At 54.3% G+C, this 18,697-nt stretch overlaps 1 protein-coding gene and 1 non-coding gene across 2 annotated transcripts in view; one reads left to right on the top strand and one right to left on the bottom strand.

The window, feature by feature from the left end:
* The window catches only part of LOC141978953 (uncharacterized), a 215,637-nt gene that overhangs the window by 71,525 nt on the left and 125,415 nt on the right, over positions 1-18,697 (bottom strand). The gene's annotated exons all lie outside the window — the stretch shown is intronic.
* TRNAK-UUU (transfer RNA lysine (anticodon UUU)) lies at positions 2,122-2,194 on the top strand. The gene has a single exon. It is a non-coding gene; the product is annotated as a tRNA-Lys (tRNA).

Raw genomic sequence — 18,697 nt, 5'->3', positions numbered from 1 at the left:
TACAGTGTGTATGGTAACACCCATTGTTTCATGTTCTCTGTATATATAAATCTCCCCACTGTATTTTCCACTGCATGCATCCGATGAAGTGAGCTGTAGCTCACGAAAGCTTATGCTCGAATAAATTTGTTCGTCTCAAAGGTGCCACAAGTCCTCCTGTTCTTTTTTTGGAGGACTGGACCCACTGCGGCTCATTGATGCCATAGCACTGTACCCCCTTTGGCACTGTACCCCCTTTGGCACAGCGGCCGTGAGAAGCATCTTCAGCAACGAAGGCAGTTCTCCGCAGCAGTGGCTAACCGGGTTTCTGTGGCCCTTGAACGGCTGGCCATGGTGGGAAAAACACCCTGAGTCAGCAGCAGAGTGGAGGCAGGCGTGGGCTGGGCTCTGGGACCTGGATGGGCCTTGATTCTGTCCAGCTGGTCTCTGATTGAGGGCAGGGAAAGGGTGTTCCTGCAGCCAGTGCGAGCAGTTGGTATCCGTTCCTCCAGGTTTCTCGTAAGCACAGAGGGACATTAGCAGGTGCTCTCAATGCAGGATTGGCCCAGATGCCATCCGTACCGGATTTACCATGGTGAGAGTGGCACCATGGCGCCAGGCCCATGCTCCAAAGGGGCCTGGCCCCGCCACTCTTCTCCGGCCCCGGCTCTCTCCTGCTGGGGCAGAAGCTTGGTGCTCCCAGCTCCTGGGGCTCCTGCTGCAGCCGGGCAGGCTCCGCCGGCAGCCAAGCTCCTCCCTTGTCTCTTCCCCTAGAGAGCCACTCAGGGCAGGGGGCTGGGAGCACCCCCACAACCCCAGCCCACATCCCCAGCCCTCCGCCCTGACCCCTGCACCCCCTCAACCCCCACGACCCCAGCCCTGACTCCTGCACCCCCTCACAAACCCTCATCCCCCTGCCCTGACACCCGCACCCCCTCACTCCCCCACTCCCCCCATCCTGACTCCTGCACCCACCACACACACCCAGCCCCCCCCCACGCCCCAGGCCCTGACTCCTGCAGCCCCCCACATCCCCAGCCCTACCCTGAGCACCCACCGGGAGCTCCTGCACACCCCCCCCCACATTCCCACCTGCACCCCTCGCACCAAATGGGAGCTGCCCAGCTAAGCGCTCCAGACCCCAACCTCCTGCCCCAACCCTGAGCCCCCTCCCTCGCCCTAGCTTCTGGAGAGACCCTGCACCCCAACCCCCAGCCTGCTCCTGCGCCCTAACTCCCTCCCAGACCCTGCACCCCCCACCCTGTGTTCAGCGCACCCCCACCCTCAGGCCAGTGCAGAGAGAGATGAAGAGAATGGGCTAGAACCAGGGAGAAGGTAGGTACCCGCTCTATGTGGGCGGGGGGGGATCCTGTTTACCCCCTCCCCAGACCTGCTGTGCTTGCAGTTTACCCCCGGCCCCTCCCTTGCTCCAGGGACCAACCCTAGCTCCCACCCCACTGTGCTTTTGCCCCCGGCCCCTGCCTTGCTACAGTCAGCAGGGACTAATCCTCCCCCGATACCCCACTGTGCTCATCTTGCCCCTCGCCCCTGACTCACTCCAGCTGGGGACCAATCCTTCCCCACCAGGCCCCACAGTGCTCTTTCCCCTGGCCCCTTCATGCCACAGGGGGGCCCAGAAATATGTTTGGTGCAGGGACCACAAAAAGCTAATCCGGCCCCGGATAGCGTAATGTGATGGAGATGGCGTTTTCCTTTTTTTTTTTTTTTTGCATTTTCATGGCATTTCTGTCTGTGATTTCGATTGGCTTTGTAGAACCATGTTTTCTTCTGGGGCCAATATTTAACTGAAAGAAGAAGAAGAAGAGCTCATGGCACCGGATGGAGGAGCAGGCTGGGGCTAGGGCTGCTAAGAGAGCAAGAGTGGCAAGTGGGGGGAGGGATAGCTCAGTGGTTTGAGCGTTAGCCTGTTTAAACCCAGGGTTGTGAGTTTAATCCTTGAGGGGGCCATTAGGGATCTGGGGCAAAAATTGAGGATTGGTCCTGCTTTGGACAGGGGGTTGGACAAGATGATCTCCTGAGGTCCCTTCCAATCCTGATATTCTAAGTTTTCTGTATTGTTACTGGCCCTCTTTTTCTTGACTAGTTTCTCTTCTGCACCAAACTTGCTCTCTCCTTATGGGAGTCTGGCTAGCTCAGTTGGTAGAGCATCCAACTTTTAATCTGAGGGTCCAGGGTTCAAGTCCCTGGTCAGGTGTAAGAGGGATCATTTTCCCCTTATGGTGTCCCCCAACAATATCAAGAAGCAGCTTTTTGAGGTTACTTTTTTTAACTTTTCAGGACTTGGGCTTTCCTAGGAAGGGCTCTTTACTGCCAGGGACTGAAGGGGCAACTTCCTCACACGCCCGCCGGCCTCGCAGCCTGGAGGAAGAAAGGCCTCTGGGTCGACAGCAAACCGCTGGGTGCCGACTTGTTGAGCAAATGCAGGGCTGGCCAGGGAGGCCGGAGAGGCCTTGAGCAAGGGAGGCAAAAAATTGTCCACCCAGGCTCTTCCACGCCGGAAGTCAGAACATGCCAAGGTCTGGTCCCATGGTGTCAGGGCCAGCCCTCAAGGCTTTGAATCCTGCAATCCCAGTTCAAGCCTCGGGTAGGACCTTGGCAGAGCTCTTTTGCCACCTAACCCTACTGGCTTCGTCTTGCTCTCTCTCAAATGACGTGGGAGCCTGTCTTTTGCCCGCTAGCTCTTGTGACTTGAGCGCAAGAGGGGACGTTTGATCCAGAAGGCTGGCCGCGCCTGCAGGGTGCGAGCTGCCTTTCCTCTGAGCCCTGAAGCGGGGCTGCAGCCTGGCCCAGGAGGCCGCCCAATTGGTTGACCCACTGGCATGGGTGGCGAGCTCTATGGGCCCCTGCTCCCTGGGGCCCGGGTCCAGCAATGTTCGAGGTCGGGTCTCTCCCTCGGCCCTGCCTTCTGCCCCGGGGTGTCCCCGCCCCGCGCGTGGCCCCACGCCATTTAAAATGACCTGGGGCCCGCAGTCACCGCCGGCCAGGCGGTCTCCTGCCTGCTCGCTCCACGTGGCTGCCGGCCCCGCCCTGCTGCCCCTGTGTGGGCTGGGGCTGTGTCCAGAACTGGGGGGTTTAAAGGGCCATGGTGCCCCGGTGGCCAGTGGGAAGCTGCGGGGGCACTGCCCGGGGATCGCAGCGCAGGGCGGCCCCCCAGCCCTCCCTGCCTGGGAGCCCCAGGTAAGCGCTGCACCCCCCCCACCCCCTCCCACCTCTTTCTCACACCCCCCTCCTGCACCCCCACCCCTTTCTCGCACCCCCCCCTCCTACCCTCAATCTCCCTCCCAGAGCCCTCACCCACTCTCTCCGCACCCCCTCCCACCTCTTTCCCACACCCCCCTCCTGCACCCCCACCCCTTTCTCGCACCCCCTCCTCCTGCCCCAAGTCTCCCTCCCAGAGCCCTCACCCACTCTCTCCGCACCCCCTCCCACCTCTTTCTCACACCCCCCTCCTGCACCCCCACCCCTTTCTCGCACCCCCCCTCCTGCCCCCAATTTCCCTCCCAGAGCCCTCACCCACTTTCTCCGCACCCCCTCCCACCTCCAAATTCCCTCCCAGAGCCTGCACCCCTCATGCCCTCCTGCACCCCCTCTCCGGCCCCCAAACTCCCTCCCAGAGCCTGCACCCAAACTCCACCCCAGAGCCTGCAACCCAAACCCCCCACCCCCACCCAAACTCCCTCCCAGAGCCCAAACTCTCACCCCTTCTGCACCCAAACTCCCTCCCGGAGCCTGCACCCTGCACCCCAGTTCCCTGCCCCAGACCAGGGCCTGTACCCCAGACCACCTCCCCCCACGCGAACGCCATCCCAGAACCTTAGGCAGGTGGGGGGCAGAGTTTTTTTGGGGGGAGGGTGGGCTCTGGGCATTCTGGGAATCACCAAAATTTCTACAAACTTCCCGCCTCTGCCTATGGGCCCAAAGTCACTTGGGCGGCGTTGGTGTTCCCCAGGAATGCTGAAGGGAGGGAGACTTAATACTCCTCCCTGTCGGTCAGGGCGGAAGAGGAGGGCCGCAAGAGGGGGCAGGCTGATGAGCCGGGCCTTCTCGCATGAGGTGGGGAACGCGAACTGGGAGAGGCAGTCGCTGGCCTGCAAGGAACGGCTCGGCCGATGGCATAAGCGGACCTTGTCGTTAGTCCGGAAGGTTGTCGTACTCAAGACCTGTGTTTTGGCCCTGGGGAATTTCCTCAGCCATGTGTTTCCCCCTGCTCCGCGAGCGCGGCTGAGACCGAACACGGTGGCCTTCCACTTCCTGTGGGGCAAGAGGATGCCCCTGCCTAGTCAGGAGAAGTGCGGCTTTTCTGCCGTATTAGAAGAGGGGTTGGGCCTGGCGGGCTTTGAAGCCTTTTACGGCTCTCCTTTTTCGGTTTCCCATTGTCAGCGGGTGGCTGAGCCGGGGGGGCAGGTCAGGCCCGAGGGGAATCATAGAATCATAGAATCATAGAATATCAGGGTTGGAAGGGACCCCAGAAGGTCATCTAGTCCAACCCCCTGCTCGAAGCAGGACCAATTCCCAGTTAAATCATCCCAGCCAGGGCTTTGTCAAGCCTGACCTTAAAAACCTCTAAGGAAGGAGATTCTACCACCTCCCTAGGTAACGCATTCCAGTGTTTCACCACCCTCTTAGTGAAAAAGTTTTTCCTAATATCCAATCTAAACCTCCCCCATTGCAACTTGAGACCATTACTCCTCGTTCTGTCATCTGCTACCATTGAGAACAGTCTAGAGCCATCCTCTTTGGAACCCCCTTTCAGGTAGTTGAAAGCAGCTATCAAATCCCCCCTCATTCTTCTCTTCTGCAGACTAAACAATCCCAGCTCCCTCAGCCTCTCCTCATAAGTCATGTGCTCTAGACCCCTAATCATTTTTGTTGCCCTTCGCTGGACTCTCTCCAATTTATCCACATCCTTCTTGTAGTGTGGGGCCCAAAACTGGACACAGTACTCCAGATGAGGCCTCACCAGTGTCGAATAGAGGGGAACGATCACATCCCTCGATCTGCTGGCTATGCCCCTACTTATACATCCCAAAATGCCATTGGCCTTCTTGGCAACAAGGGCACACTGTTGACTCATATCCAGCTTCTCGTCCACTGTCACCCCTAGGTCCTTTTCCGCAGAACTGCTGCCTAGCCATTCGGTCCCTAGTCTGTAGCGGTGCATTGGATTCTTCCATCCTAAGTGCAGGACCCTGCACTTATCCTTATTGAACCTCATCAGATTTCTTTTGGCCCAATCCTCCAATTTGTCTAGGTCCTTCTGTATCCTATCCCTCCCCTCCAGCGTATCTACCACTCCTCCCAGTTTAGTATCATCTGCAAATTTGCTGAGAGTGCAATCCACACCATCCTCCAGATCATTTATGAAGATATTGAACAAAACCGGCCCCAGGACCGACCCCTGGGGCACTCCACTTGACACCGGCTGCCAACTAGACATGGAGCCATTTATCACTACCCGTTGAGCCCGACAATCTAGCCAGCTTTCTACCCACCTTATAGTGCATTCATCCAGCCCATACTTCTTTAACTTGCTGACAAGAATACTGTGGGAGACCGTGTCAAAAGCTTTGCTAAAGTCAAGAAACAATACATCCACTGCTTTCCCTTCATCCACAGAACCAGTAATCTCATCATAAAAGGCGATTAGATTAGTCAGGCATGACCTTCCCTTGGTGAATCCATGCTGACTGTTCCTGATCACTTTCCTCTCATGTAAGTGCTTCAGGATTGATTCTTTGAGGACCTGCTCCATGATTTTTCCAGGGACTGAGGTGAGGCTGACCGGCCTGTAGTTCCCAGGATCCTCCTTCTTCCCTTTTTTAAAGATTGGCACTACATTAGCCTTTTTCCAGTCATCCGGGACTTCCCCCGTTCGCCACGAGTTTTCAAAGATAATGGCCAAGGGCTCTGCAATCACAGCCGCCAATTCCTTCAGCACTCTCGGATGTAACTCGTCCGGCCCCATGGACTTGTGCACGTCCAGCTTTTCTAAATAGTCCCTAACCACCTCTATCTCCACAGAGGGCTGGCCATCTCTTCCCCATTCTGTGATGCCCAGCGCAGCAGTCTGGGAGCTGACCTTGTTAGTGAAAACAGAGGCAAAAAAAGCATTGAGTACATTAGCTTATTCCACATCCTCTGTCACTAGGTTGCCTCCCTCATTCAGTAAGGGGCCCACACTTTCCTTGGCTTTCTTCTTGTTGCCAACATACCTGAAGAAACCCTTCTTGCTTCTTGCTTCTTGAATGTCGGGGGCCACCACAGAGAATGCAAACGAGTCTTTGGATCTGGCCGTATTTTTTTCCACGTTCAAATAAACTTCTTGTCAGGAGTTTTTTGTAGACATAATTATTTTATCTAAAACCGTCCAATTATGAAGGGTGTCCGATGGTGACGGAAGGAGGAGGCGATTAGGGGGGCCGCCCCTCGCTCTCTCTCTCTAGTGTTCATCCACTCCCGCCTTACAGGCTTTTCAGCGGGGGTCTAGGTGGAAGGTGCTTGCAGGATGGTTTCAGCCACAAGCGTGGCCGCCCTCACAGCAGCGGCAGCCAATCTCGGCATCGGCAGCGAGGCCCTCCCCGCTTCAGCTCGGTCTATATGGAGATCAATATACCACCGGGTGATCAAGGCCAATTTTAGGGAGCTTCCTCTGCAGGTGACCAACTGTCCCCAGAACTTAACGACAGGCGTTTTAAAGGCTTTGCAGATGGCACGGGAGCCCTGTAAGTACCGAGATCTGCGATGGAGCCTCTTTCATGGGGGAACTTGTCATTCCACGGAAATGTGCGCGGCCGACATGTGCAAAGTAAAGGCTGCCCAGGGGCGCTGCGTCAGGCTCTGGCCCCGCTTGAGATGACAGACCACCCTCTGGTGGCTTGTTTACTTACTCGGCAGGAGTGGGGGCGCCTGGCCCCACCGTGGCAGTTGCCAGAGTTGGACGGACAGGATTATTTACAGCTAGCCTTAGGCTTGTTCCTGGACGAACGAGGGCAAGCCGCAGGGCACCAGCAAAAGCGGGAGCAGTTGGAGCAAGGGTGCGCTCAGTGTCACGGGACACAGATTCATGGGACACACCGTGCCCAAACAATGCCATAGCATCATATCGCCATAGGCAGGGGCGTCTTCAGCAATGAAGGCAGTTCCCCGCCGCAGTGGCTCACCGGGTTTCCGTGGACGCTACCCATCTGGCCGTGGTGCAAAAACGCCACGAGTCACCAGCAGAGTGGAGGCGGGCCTGGGCTGGGCAAGGCTCTGGGACCGGGACTGGCCTTGATTCTATCTTGCTGGTATCTGACTGATGGCAGGGAAGGGTTTTTCTGTGGCTACTGGGAGCAGTTGAGTTTCATTTTCAGGCTTTGGTATCGCGTCCTGCAGGTTTTTGGTATGCACGCAGGGAGCTGAGCGTGTGTTCTCGATGCAGGATTGTCCCGGATACCATATGTTGATAGGGATTGAATTTTCCTCTTTTTTCTTTTTTTTGTATTTCCACTGGCATTTCTGGGTGTGGTTTCTTTTGCTTTATATAATGGTGTTCTCTAGCCGATGTTTTCCTACCCAAAGAAGAAGGCATCAGGGTGCTGAATGGAAGAGCAGGCTGGGGCTCGGTCTGTTAAGAGAGCGAGAGTTACAGTTTTTCTGTAGTCTTTCCCCCTCACTTTTTCTTGACTACCAAACTTGCCCTTTTCTCATCTGAGCTTGGCTAGCTCAGCTGGTAGAACACCATACTTTTAATCTGAGGGTTCAAGGTTCAAGTCCTGGGTCCACCAGGCAGAACTTCTCCCCATGTGGCATCCTCCAAGGTCTTCAGAAGGCATGTCCTGCTTCACGTTACTCCTTTCTTTTCAGGACTTGGCCTTTCCTAAGAAGGGTCCTTTAATGCCTGGGACTGAAGGGGCATCCTCTTCACATGTCCACTGGCCTTGAATGCACCGCTACAGACTAGGGACCGAATGGCTAGGCAGCAGTTCTGCGGAAAAGGACCTAGGGGTGACAGTGGACGAGAAGCTGGATATGAGTCAACAGTGTGCCCTTGTTGCCAAGAAGGCCAATGGCATTTTGGGATGTATAAGTAGGGGCATAGCGAGCAGATTGAGGGATGTGATCGTTCCCCTCTATTCGACACTGGTGAGGCCTCATCTGGAGTACTGTGTCCAGTTTTGGGCCCCACACTACAAGAAGGATGTGGATAAATTGGAGAGAGTCCAGCGAAGGGCAACAAAAATGATTAGGGGTCTAGAGCACATGACTTATGAAGAGAGGCTGAGGGAGCTGGGATTGTTTAGTCTGCAGAAGAGAAGAATGAGGGGGGATTTGATAGCTGCTTTCAACTACCTGAAAGGGGGTTCCAAAGAGGATGGCTCTAGACTGTTCTCAATGGTAGCAGATGACAGAACGAGGAGTAATGGTCTCAAGTTGCAATGGGGGAGGTTTAGATTGGATATTAGGAAAAACTTTTTCACTAAGAGGGTGGTGAAACACTGGAATGCGTTACCTAGGGAGGTGGTAGAATCTCCTTCCTTAGAGGTTTTTAAGGTCAGGCTTGACAAAGCCCTGGCTGGGATGATTTAACTGGGAATTGGTCCTGCTTCGAGCAGGGGGTTGGACTAGATGACCTTCTGGGGTCCCTTCCAACCCTGATATTCTATGATTCTATGATTCTATGAAGTCTGGAGGAAGAAAGGCCTCTGGGCCTGGAGCAAAGCGCTGCTTGCTGACTCTTTGGCCAAAAGCAGGGCTGACAATAGAGGCCTTGAACGAGGAATGCAAAAAATTACCCCTACAATGTCCTCCCTGTCGGAAGTCGGCAGCGCCCGAGGGGTTTCCTGCCGGTTCCGTGGTGTAAGGGCCAGCGTTTAGGGCTTTGAATCTTGCAATTCCAGTGCAGGTCGTGGGGGGACCTTGGGATTCCTTGCTTGCCACCTATCCCCGGTGGGTGCTTCAACGTTATTACGGTCTGTGAGTTGGAGAGGAGGGCAGGCGTTGGGGCTGCTGGCTGGGATCTGGAGGCGCGTGAGAGGTCTGCAAGAGGCGTGGGGTTGGAGGGGGAGTACGTGTCTGCAGTGCCTGGGAAACTTGGGTCCAGGCCTGAGTTGTCTGGAGACCGGGGGGAGGAGGGAGCAGAATTGGTGGAGCTGGGGAGTGGAGCGCCAGGAGCCGCTCACCCCACCTTGGGGGCACTGAGCTCTCTTTGGGGAGGGATAGTGGTGGGCCCCCAGAGGATGGGGAGCTACAGTCAGGGGTCTTATTCAGACAGCTAAGGAAACACCCTTATGGGGGGAGCACAGACCCAGGGGTGAGCACCATTCCTGTTGCTCAGCCCCCATGGTGTCCTTGGACCTGACATGAGACTGGGGCCTTTGGGAAGAGCCGGCTGAAGAGCCTTCCTAGTAACTGAGAGATCCTGGCTTCGCCTGGTAGTTTTTCCTTGCTGAACGAAACTTGACCGTTTGGGCTCCCTTTTTTGTATATCTTTCTCGTAAACAGAAAAGAAGTTCTTGGACAATCCTTGAAAGTGCTTGTTCAAGACACAGCGAGCCTCTGCACTGGGGCGGGGGGGGGCCGGGGTATGGGAGGGGGCCAGGGGGGGTCATGCTTACTTCGGGCGGTGCAGTTCACAAAGTGACCGGCACACACTCCCCTCCGGCAGTGGCTCCTAGGTGAGGGGCTTGGGGGGCCAGCTGTGGAGTTTGCACCAGGGGTGGGGGCAGACACTCTTCCCCCAAAAGGCTGCAGGGACATGCCAGCCTCTTCCAGGAGTGGTGCGTCATGGAGGGAGGAGGCCAGAGGGGGTGCGGAGCTGCCTTAGCCCTGCCGGCATCTCTCCGTGCGTTGCTTGGGGGGGGCAGCGGGTCTCCGTGGGCTGCCTGGGGTGGAGGCAGTGCCAGAGGGGGCTCCGGCCACCCCTTTGTCTCCTCTCTCTGGGCTCCCAGCTCATCTTGCTGGCCGACAGGGATTTTGGGATGCAGGAGCGCAGGGAGCGGGAAAGGCAAACCTCGGCAGCCACCTCCCCCACATGCAGGAAAACGGCTTGACCTGCTGGCCCCACGGAGTAAGTCACCAGGCGTCCAGCTCACCACATTCGACTTAATGGGTTGACTTGGTGGCTAGAATTATTTCCGGCCTGGATTTCCCACCAAAGGTGCCCTACATGGGTTCAGGGTCCTCTCCAGTACAGGCCACACAGGAAGGCTTAATCCTTGAGCTGCAGCTCCCCAAGGCAGGAGAGAAGAAGACGACTCAGCCCCCAGAGGGGCAGACTGGGGCTTCCTGGATCCCTGTAGCTCACAGGCAGCCCAAACCATCAGTCATGTCCCTGGGTCGAGCACAAAGGAGCAGCCATTCTCGCTGCCTCACAGGTGGCAGGGAGTCTCTCAAGACGATTACCACACACCCAGCTTGGCCTGAAAAGAGTGCTGGTCCATGCCCACTCGGACTCAGCTTTGCTTGTTTTCCTTCCACCCAGAACCCCTCTTCTTCTCCTGGGCTGCAAGTAGCCATCCCTGGGATGCCAAGCGGCAGGCACAGGATTCTGCCTCCCAGCAGCCAACCGCACTTCCCCAGGCTTTGGCAGAACGCATGGTGATGCTCTAGTAACCCCACTTCGCCGCTTAGCTTCTGCCCTGCCTTCCTCAGCGTGACTTTCCTCTTTTGCCCCATTCCTGCCTACTTCCTCCTTTGGCAAGTCACACAAAGGAGGCCAGCAGGAAGAGCCGGCCTCCATAGGCCAACCTCCAAGGGGAGAGGAGGCCAAGCCACAAATCTCCGAAAGGTGACTGGCCTAATTCTTCTAGGCTCTCCAGACTGACACCAAGGCGCTTTCTCTGCTGATGTCACCACCCTCTGTTGTGCAAGGGTTGGAGTTATCCCAGGGACAGGCCAATAGGAGAAGGAGAAGTGCCTTCCTGGACAGTAAGGGGATCCAGGAGAATGAAGCCAGGAGGTTTCAAACCAGGGACCTTTTGTGGGTTAGGCAAACGTGATAACCACTACACTACAGAAACTCTGTCCCAGTGCTCTGCCCCTCCCTTCAAATTCCATCCACTTGGCTGGCCCTCGCCCTGGCACACACCGATGGGTGAATGTGGAGAAAGTGGTGGCAGCCCTTCCATAGGTCAGCCGATGGAGCAAAGGACTGGAGCCGGTGCTCAGGAAGTCGTCCTTACGTCGCCCTTTTGACTCCAGCTTGGAGGAGGGCTTCTTTTTCTTCCCCTGGCTGAGAAAGAGCAAGAGAAGAACGGAAGGTCTGGTGGGGCAACTCAGTGCAGGAGCCCACGATGTCTTTTCCTGCTGCATAGCCCGAAATGAGGGCCTCATGGGAGGTAAGGACACTGCTGCACTTTCAGAAAACAGCCCACCCCTGCACAAAGAGGGAGGGAAGAGCACGCTGAAGGCCAGGATTGAACCAGGGACCTGTAGATCTTCAGTCTGGCACTCCCCCAACTGAGCTACTTCAGCAGTGACTTGGCTTCTTTTTGGCCGGCTGCTTTTCTGGGACGATGGCTTCTGCTTTGGCCTGGGATGATTTTGTCAGCTGTGGCACAGAAAAAGGACGTCACTGCGAGGGGCCCACGAAGGCAAGATGAACTTTTGCCTACCTTGCTCAGCTTGACTTGCTTCCTCGCCCTCTTCCTGCCTGAGTTCCTGGGTTACCTGAAGGCGACTGGGGCCCAGCGGTACGATGAGCAAGTTGGGCAGCTAGACCCTGGTGGCAAGACTCCTGCCTCCACTTGCCACCCCGCTCTCTTCTCCCAGCTTCGCCTATTGGCCGCCAGGGACTTGGTGCCCAGCAGTGCAACGGAAGGCAGCGGACAGAGCCACCCTCACCTTGAAGCTCTGGCTCATTGAACCATATCTTCAATCGCTGATGGCCCCTGAGAGACCGACATCGCTTGCTGTTTTCGCACTTGAAAATGCCATTGGCCCGTCTTTGGATCTCTCTAATGCTGCGTTTCAGTTCACGAGGGCAAAGGCGAGAAAAGCGACCTTTGAACTAAAGCACTCAGGTTAACATTCGAACGCTGTCTCTTACTTTAACACTATTTAATATTAGTCCACCCCATGTGGGTGACCGTTCAATTTCTAGATGTTAGTACGTTTCAGTTACTGTGAAAATTAAAAAGTTTCTATGGGCTTAGAGGAAATGAGTTTGTTTTATTTGCTCATATATGGCATGAATAAACACAGGTTTACGGATCCTAGCCTGCAAATGTATCGTCTTATATGACAGAGAAAATCATGCATCCAAATTGTGCATCAAAATCATGAAATGAGCTACAAATGCAATAAAAAATAAGGTATTCAAAGATTTAACATATGGGGAGCAGGGCACCAAAGATACTTCTTCCTGGGGTGCCATTTGGTCTAGAGGAGGTCCTGTCAGGGAGAGCAGGAGTTAGTTTCCCATGTCTATTTTCAGGCTGTAATCTGTGAGCACCCTGCTCTGTGGGAGGGATCCCAGGAGCCCAGACTCAGGGCTGGAGCAGGCCCCTGAGTTAGGGGGTGGCTGCATGGTTTACAGCGCTCTGACGTCTGAGACCATCTGTCCCTCCCAAAGCCTCAGATCTGCGTCCCCAGAAGGCTCCTGCACCGCCTCCGCTCCTTTCACATTCTCGAGAAAGGAGCAGCATCAAGGGTTAGGGATGAGCCATAGGGCACTAGGTGGGTGGCAGAGGCTTCAGGAGCCCAGCGTGTTTGCCCGTCTGGGGCATTTTGGCTGAGAGCTCAGGGACACATTGTGAGGCAGAATCCCAGGCATCTACATGAAAGGAGCATAAGGACATAAGGATGTAAGAATGGGCTTACTGGGTCAGACCAAAATTCCTTCTAGCCCAGTATCCTGTCTTCCCATAGTGACCAAAGCCAGGTGCTTCAGAGGGAATGAACAGAACAGGTCATCAACAAATGATCCATCCCCTGTCACCCATTCCCAGCTCCTGGCAAACAGATGCTAGGGACACCATCCCTACCCATCCTGGCTCATAGCCATTGATTGGACTATCTGCCATGAATTTCTCTAGTTCTTTTTTTGAATGCTGTTATAGACTCGGCCTTCACACCATGCTCCAGCAAGGAGTTCCATAGATTGACTGTGTGTTGTGTGAAAAAATATTTCCTTTTGTTTGTTTTAAATGCCTATTAATTGAATTTTCTGACCCCTAGTTCTTGTGTGACGAGAAGGAATAAATAACACGTCCTTCTTTACTTTCTCCACACCAGTCATGATTTTAGAGACCTCTCTCATATCCCTCCTTATCTGACTTTTTTCTAAGTGGAAAAGTCCCAGGCTTATCATAGAAGATCAGGGTTGGAAGGAACCTCAGGAGGTATCTAGTTCAACCCCCTGCTCAAAGCAGGACCGATCCCCAACTAAATCATCCCAGCCAGGGCTTTGTCAAGCCTGACCTTAAAAACTTCTAAGGAAGGAGATTCCACCACCTCCCTAGGTAACGCATTCCAGTGCTTCACCACCCTCCTAGTGAAAAAGTTTTTCCTAATATCCAACCTAAACCTCCCCCACTGCAACTTGAGACCATTACTCCTTGTCCTGTCATCTTCTACCACTGAGAATAGTCTAGATCCATCCTCTTTGGAACCACCTCTCAGGTAGTTGAAAGCAGCTATCAAATCCCCCCTCATTCTTCTCTTCTGCAGACTAAACATCCCCAGTTCCCTCAGCCTCTCCTCATAAGTCATGTGTTCCAGACCCCTAATCATTTTTGTTGCCCTTCGCTGGACTCTCTCCAATTTATCCACATCCTTCTTGTAGTGTGGGGCCCAAAACTGGACACAGTACTCCAGATGAGGCCTCACCAATGTCAAATAGAGAGGGACGATCACCTCCCTCGATCTGTTGGCAATGTCCCTACTTATACAGCCCAAAATGCCATTGGCCTTCTTGGCAACAAGGGCACGCTGTTGACTCATATCCAGCTTCTCGTCCACTATAACCCCTAGGTCCTTTTCCGCAGAACTGCTGCCGAGCCATTCGGTCCCTAGTCTGTAGCGGTGCATTGGGTTCTTCCGTCCTAAGTGCAGAACATTTAAAGAAAGGATTGCCAGGGCCAGGGTTAATAGTCAGGGCAAGGCAGGTGGGAGGAAGAGTCCCAGGCTGGAGCCCAGCACACCATTCCTCCGCTGGGCACCTAGAGCAGAGGCAGCTGCTGCTGACTCTCCAAAAGAAGTCTTAAAAGCCACAGAGCAACTGAGGGCGGGGCAAGAGGCGGGGAGGACCGTGCCTATGCATGGCCAGCTGATGGCCACAAAGACTCCCGGCCAGCCTGCTCCCTGCCCTGCCAAACACCCTCTGAAGGCCACAGGCAGACCATCATGTGGGGCAGCTGCTGACGCTCTGTGGCCCAAATCAGAAGGCGGTACGAAAGCAGGGCCAGCCCCCCTGGTGGGGCCTCTTACAGTTCCTATGCAAGGTGCCCACGTTTGCAGTGGGGCAAGAGATTTTTTTTCCCCAAGAGGCTTTTCTGCAGCTGGTGAAATGCAGAGAAACAGGCTCCAAAGGTGCTATTGAGCAAGCTCCCTCAAGCATGGGGACAGGCGCACGTTTGGAAAAGGGAAACTACACTCCACACACTAGCCCGGGCATCCACCCAATTTCTTTGGCAAATCAGAAGTGGCAAAGGCTAGCCTGGAAGCACAGAGGGCTCACACCCTAGCCTTTGTGATGCCCTACCCACAACTCCTTTCCAGGGCACAACTCCTTCCCAGGGCTCTAGCTGCAGCCAGAGCATTGGCCAAGAAGAGGTTCCAGCCCTGAAGAAAGCAGGACTTCCAGCAAAAAGGGAAAACTACACAAGCAGAGATGCAAAGGGACTCAACCTTGCAATCATCTGATCTGAAGTCAGACGCCTTATCCTTTAGGCCATGCGGTCACAGGAGAAAAACCTTTTCAAGCACTTCTTTAGAAAAGATGGACACTGTGTTTCTCAGGTCATCTACTGAGGGGGCTGAGAGTCTCCAGGCACAAGAAGTAGAGTTCCCAGTGAGATTGGAGACTTAATTCTATGGACCCAGGGGCGGGACTTTGGCAGGGAGGCATCAACATGGGGAATTAAGGTGCAGTGGATGGACTGGCTGTGTAGGCAAGTAGATTTATTTGCCCTGAGGCCCAGGAGGGAGGAGGAGGAATCCTGCTGATAGGCAGAGGCCGTGGAGAAAAAGTTCCTGGGACTTTTTTTTCCTCTCTTTTGCCTGCCTGCTTGCTCTTGTCGTGGCAGGAACATCAAGCTCTGAAGGTCAAGAATTCAAGCCCCTGTCCGGGCAGTAAGAAAAGGAGGACTTGTGGAACCTTAGAGACTAACCAATTTATTTGAGCATAAGCTTTCGTGAGCTACAGCTCACTGCCTCGGATGCATGCAGTGAGCTTTTAAGTTGCCTTGTGTGCCAGGAGCCAAATGATTGCTGGTGGTGTCCAGTGCCACACACGGATTCCCAGAAGCAGTTTCCTGGAAAGGCCCCTTTCTCCTGCTGAGTCTTTAGAAATCTGGAGGCGGGCTCACATCCACAGAAGCAGGCCCAGACAGTGCAGTCTCCGAGTGGCAGGAAGCGCTGTGGGGCCAGGTGCTGAGAAAGCCAACGGGAGAGAGGGAGCAGCTGCAGTGAAGTAATGAGTAGAGTGCAAGTGTCAAGCGGGGTATGATCCCGCTATTGTGGCAAACTTTCCTGGCTTATACACTACCCCAGTGGAATTGGCAAGGAAAAGGATCTGAGTCCTCATTCCCACCCCCTTACCCAGATGCCTGCCTGACCTCGAGGACTCTCTTTCTACTCTCATTTGTGGCAGAGTCCTCATAACCCTGACAAGGCTGGGCCCAGAATTCCTGAGGGGTTCAACCCCCAGTCTTGTCGTGGTCACTTAGAACAGAGGCTGGGGTGTTTCTTTTACCCCGAGGCTTTGCTTATCTCTTGCTGTCACGGACGAGTGGTTAAACTGTTGGCCTGAAAATCCATGGCGATTTCCCTGCACAGCTTTGAATCCTGCTCACAGTCAGAGGCAAGCACCAGTCCCATCAAGACCAGTAGGGGATAGCGCTCCTCAATCACCTTGGTACAATTGAGAATCCCAACCCTTCTGCTTCTGCGGATAATCGTCAATGATAAAGGAGAAGGGGTGAATCTTTGAGCCCTGGGAGAAAGGTCCCATCTGCCCAGACTAGGAGACTCGTCTGTAAAAGGAAGCTTATTGAAACCATAGGCATCGACTCCGTGGGTGCTCCAGGGCACGGGGAAAAATCCCACCGGCAGCTCCCCACACCCCCGCCCAGCTCACCTCCTCCTCCCCTGAGTGCACTGCGTGCCCGCTTTTTCTCCCTAGGTCCCAGCACTTGTGCTGTGAAACAGCTGTTTCGTGCGGCTGGGAGGGAGGGGGGAGGAGGGGCTGTGGCGGGGATTTGGGGAAGGGGTCCAATAGGGGCAGGGACTTTGGGGAAGGGGTCGAGTTGGGGCGGGACCAGGGGGCGCAAGCACCCACCGGCACCGGGGAAAATTGGCGTCTATGAATGAAACATCTCTGAGGGAGAGGTTTTACCTGTATTTAGTTTTATTACTGTATCAGAGATAGATTTCCATGTTTTATTTTATTTTACTTGGTAATTCACTTGGTTCTGTCTGTTGGAACCACTTAAATCCTACTTTCTGTATTTAATAAAATCACTTTTTACTTATTAATTAACCCAGAGTATGTATTAGTACCTAGGGGGGCAAACAGCTGTGCATCTCTCTCTATCACTGTTATCGAGTGCGAACAATCTAGTAAAACGGATTTATTTAGGACTTGGACCCCATTGGGAGTTGAGCATCTGAGTGTCAAAGACAGGAACACTTCTTAACCTGTTTTCAATTGAGCCTACAGCTGTTAGGGGACGTGGTTCACACCTGGGTCTGGGTTTGCAGCAGGCTAGCGGGTCTGGCTCAAACTGGGCAGGGTACTGAAGTCCCACGCTGCCAGGGCAGGAAAACAGGGGCAGAAGTAATCTTGGCACATCAGTTGGCAGTTCCCAAGGGGGTTTCTGTGATCCAACTCGTCACAGCAGCCTCCGCTCCTCGGTCCTCCCCAGGAACAGAATATTTTGTTGCAAAATAAAGCTTTTAATTGAAAGGAGTAAAATGAAATGGGCACACGACGGTGCCAGAGACTACGGAATGAAAAGCCCCACGTTTCCTAAATAGTAGAATCATAGAAGATTAGAGTTGGAAGAGACCTCAGGAGGTCATCTAGTCCAACCCCCTGCTCAAAGCAGGACCAACCCCAGTGAAATCATCCCAGCCAGGGCTTTGTTAAGCCGGGCCTTAAAAACCACTAAGGATGGAGATTTCACCACCTAACTAGGTAACCCATTGCAGCGCTTCACCACCCTCCTAGTGAAATAGTGTTTCCTAATATCCAACCTAGACCTTCCCCACTGCAACTTGAGACCCTTACTCCTTGTTCTGTCATCTGCCACCACTGAGAACAGCCGAGCTCCATCCTCTTTGGAACCCCCTTCAGGTAGTTGAAAGCAGCTATCAAATCCCCCCTCCCTCTTCTCTTCCGCAGACTGAACAAGTTCCCTCAGCCTCTCCTCATAAGTCATGTGTTCCAGCCCCCTCATGATTTCCGTTGCCCTCTGCTGCACTCTCCCCAATTTGTCCACATCCTTTCTGTAGTGGGGGTGGGGGGCAAAACTGGATGTAGTACTCCAGATATGGCCTTACCAGTGCCAAAGGGGGGAATGATCAGGGGAGGGGATGGGAAGGGGCGGAGTCAGGGCAGGCTCTGTGGCAGAGCGAGGGGCTGAGCAGCGAGCACCCCCCGGCACATTGGGAAGTTGGTGCCCGTAGCTCCAGCCCCGGAGTCAAGGAGCCGCATATTAACTTCTGAAGAGCCGCATGTGTCTCCAGAGCCACAGGTTGGCCACCCCTGGAATAATCACTTCCCTCGAGCGGCTGGCAACGCTCATATTAATGCAGCCCAATAGGCCATTAGCCTTCTTGGCAACAAGGACACACTGTTGACTCGTATCCAGCTTCTCGTGCATTGTAATCCCCTGGTCCTTTTCTGCAGAAGTGCTGCTTAGCCCGTTGGTCCTCAGCGTGTAGCAGTGCATGGGATTTTTCTGTCCTAAGTGCAGGACTCTGCACTTCTCCTTGTTAAGATTTCTTTTGGACCAATCCTCCAATTTCTCTAGGTCACTCTGGACCCAATCCCTACCCTTCAGGGCTTGGATTCTTTCTGTGCTTTCACAGAGCGAAGAGCACATGTTCCATGATTTCACAGGGCAGAGTTTTATGGCTATGGTGATTCAGACAACTATGCTATAGGGTGCCTTCCCTGTGTGGATCAACATAGATGTCCATTGTGACCCTTCTCAGGGTGCTGAGGGCTGTGACCCTCCTTGTTGGCACCTGCTACTAGGAAGAAGGAGTTTTGCATTTGGCAGCCGATGTTAGTGACCCAACTCACCCAGCCTGTTGGCCACTCAAGGATCCTTGTCTGAGCTATAGCAGCCCTCTCAGTTGACATTAGAGGCACCTTAACCTCTGAGTTCCTTAACTGTGTCCCTCTCTGGGTTCCAGCCCCGATCACCAGATACTCAGAGAAATCCCAGATCCTCTGTTCTCAAAGCCATGGTATATCCCAGGTCACCAGTTTTACTGTAGACCACTGCTCCTGTATCCCACACAGCACTCACGTTCAGTTATTGAACAC

The sequence above is a fragment of the Natator depressus genome, chromosome 28 (genome assembly GCF_965152275.1).
Source record: "Natator depressus isolate rNatDep1 chromosome 28, rNatDep2.hap1, whole genome shotgun sequence".
Taxonomy (NCBI): domain Eukaryota; kingdom Metazoa; phylum Chordata; order Testudines; family Cheloniidae; genus Natator; species Natator depressus.
This window is presented reverse-complemented; position numbering and strand designations above follow the sequence as displayed.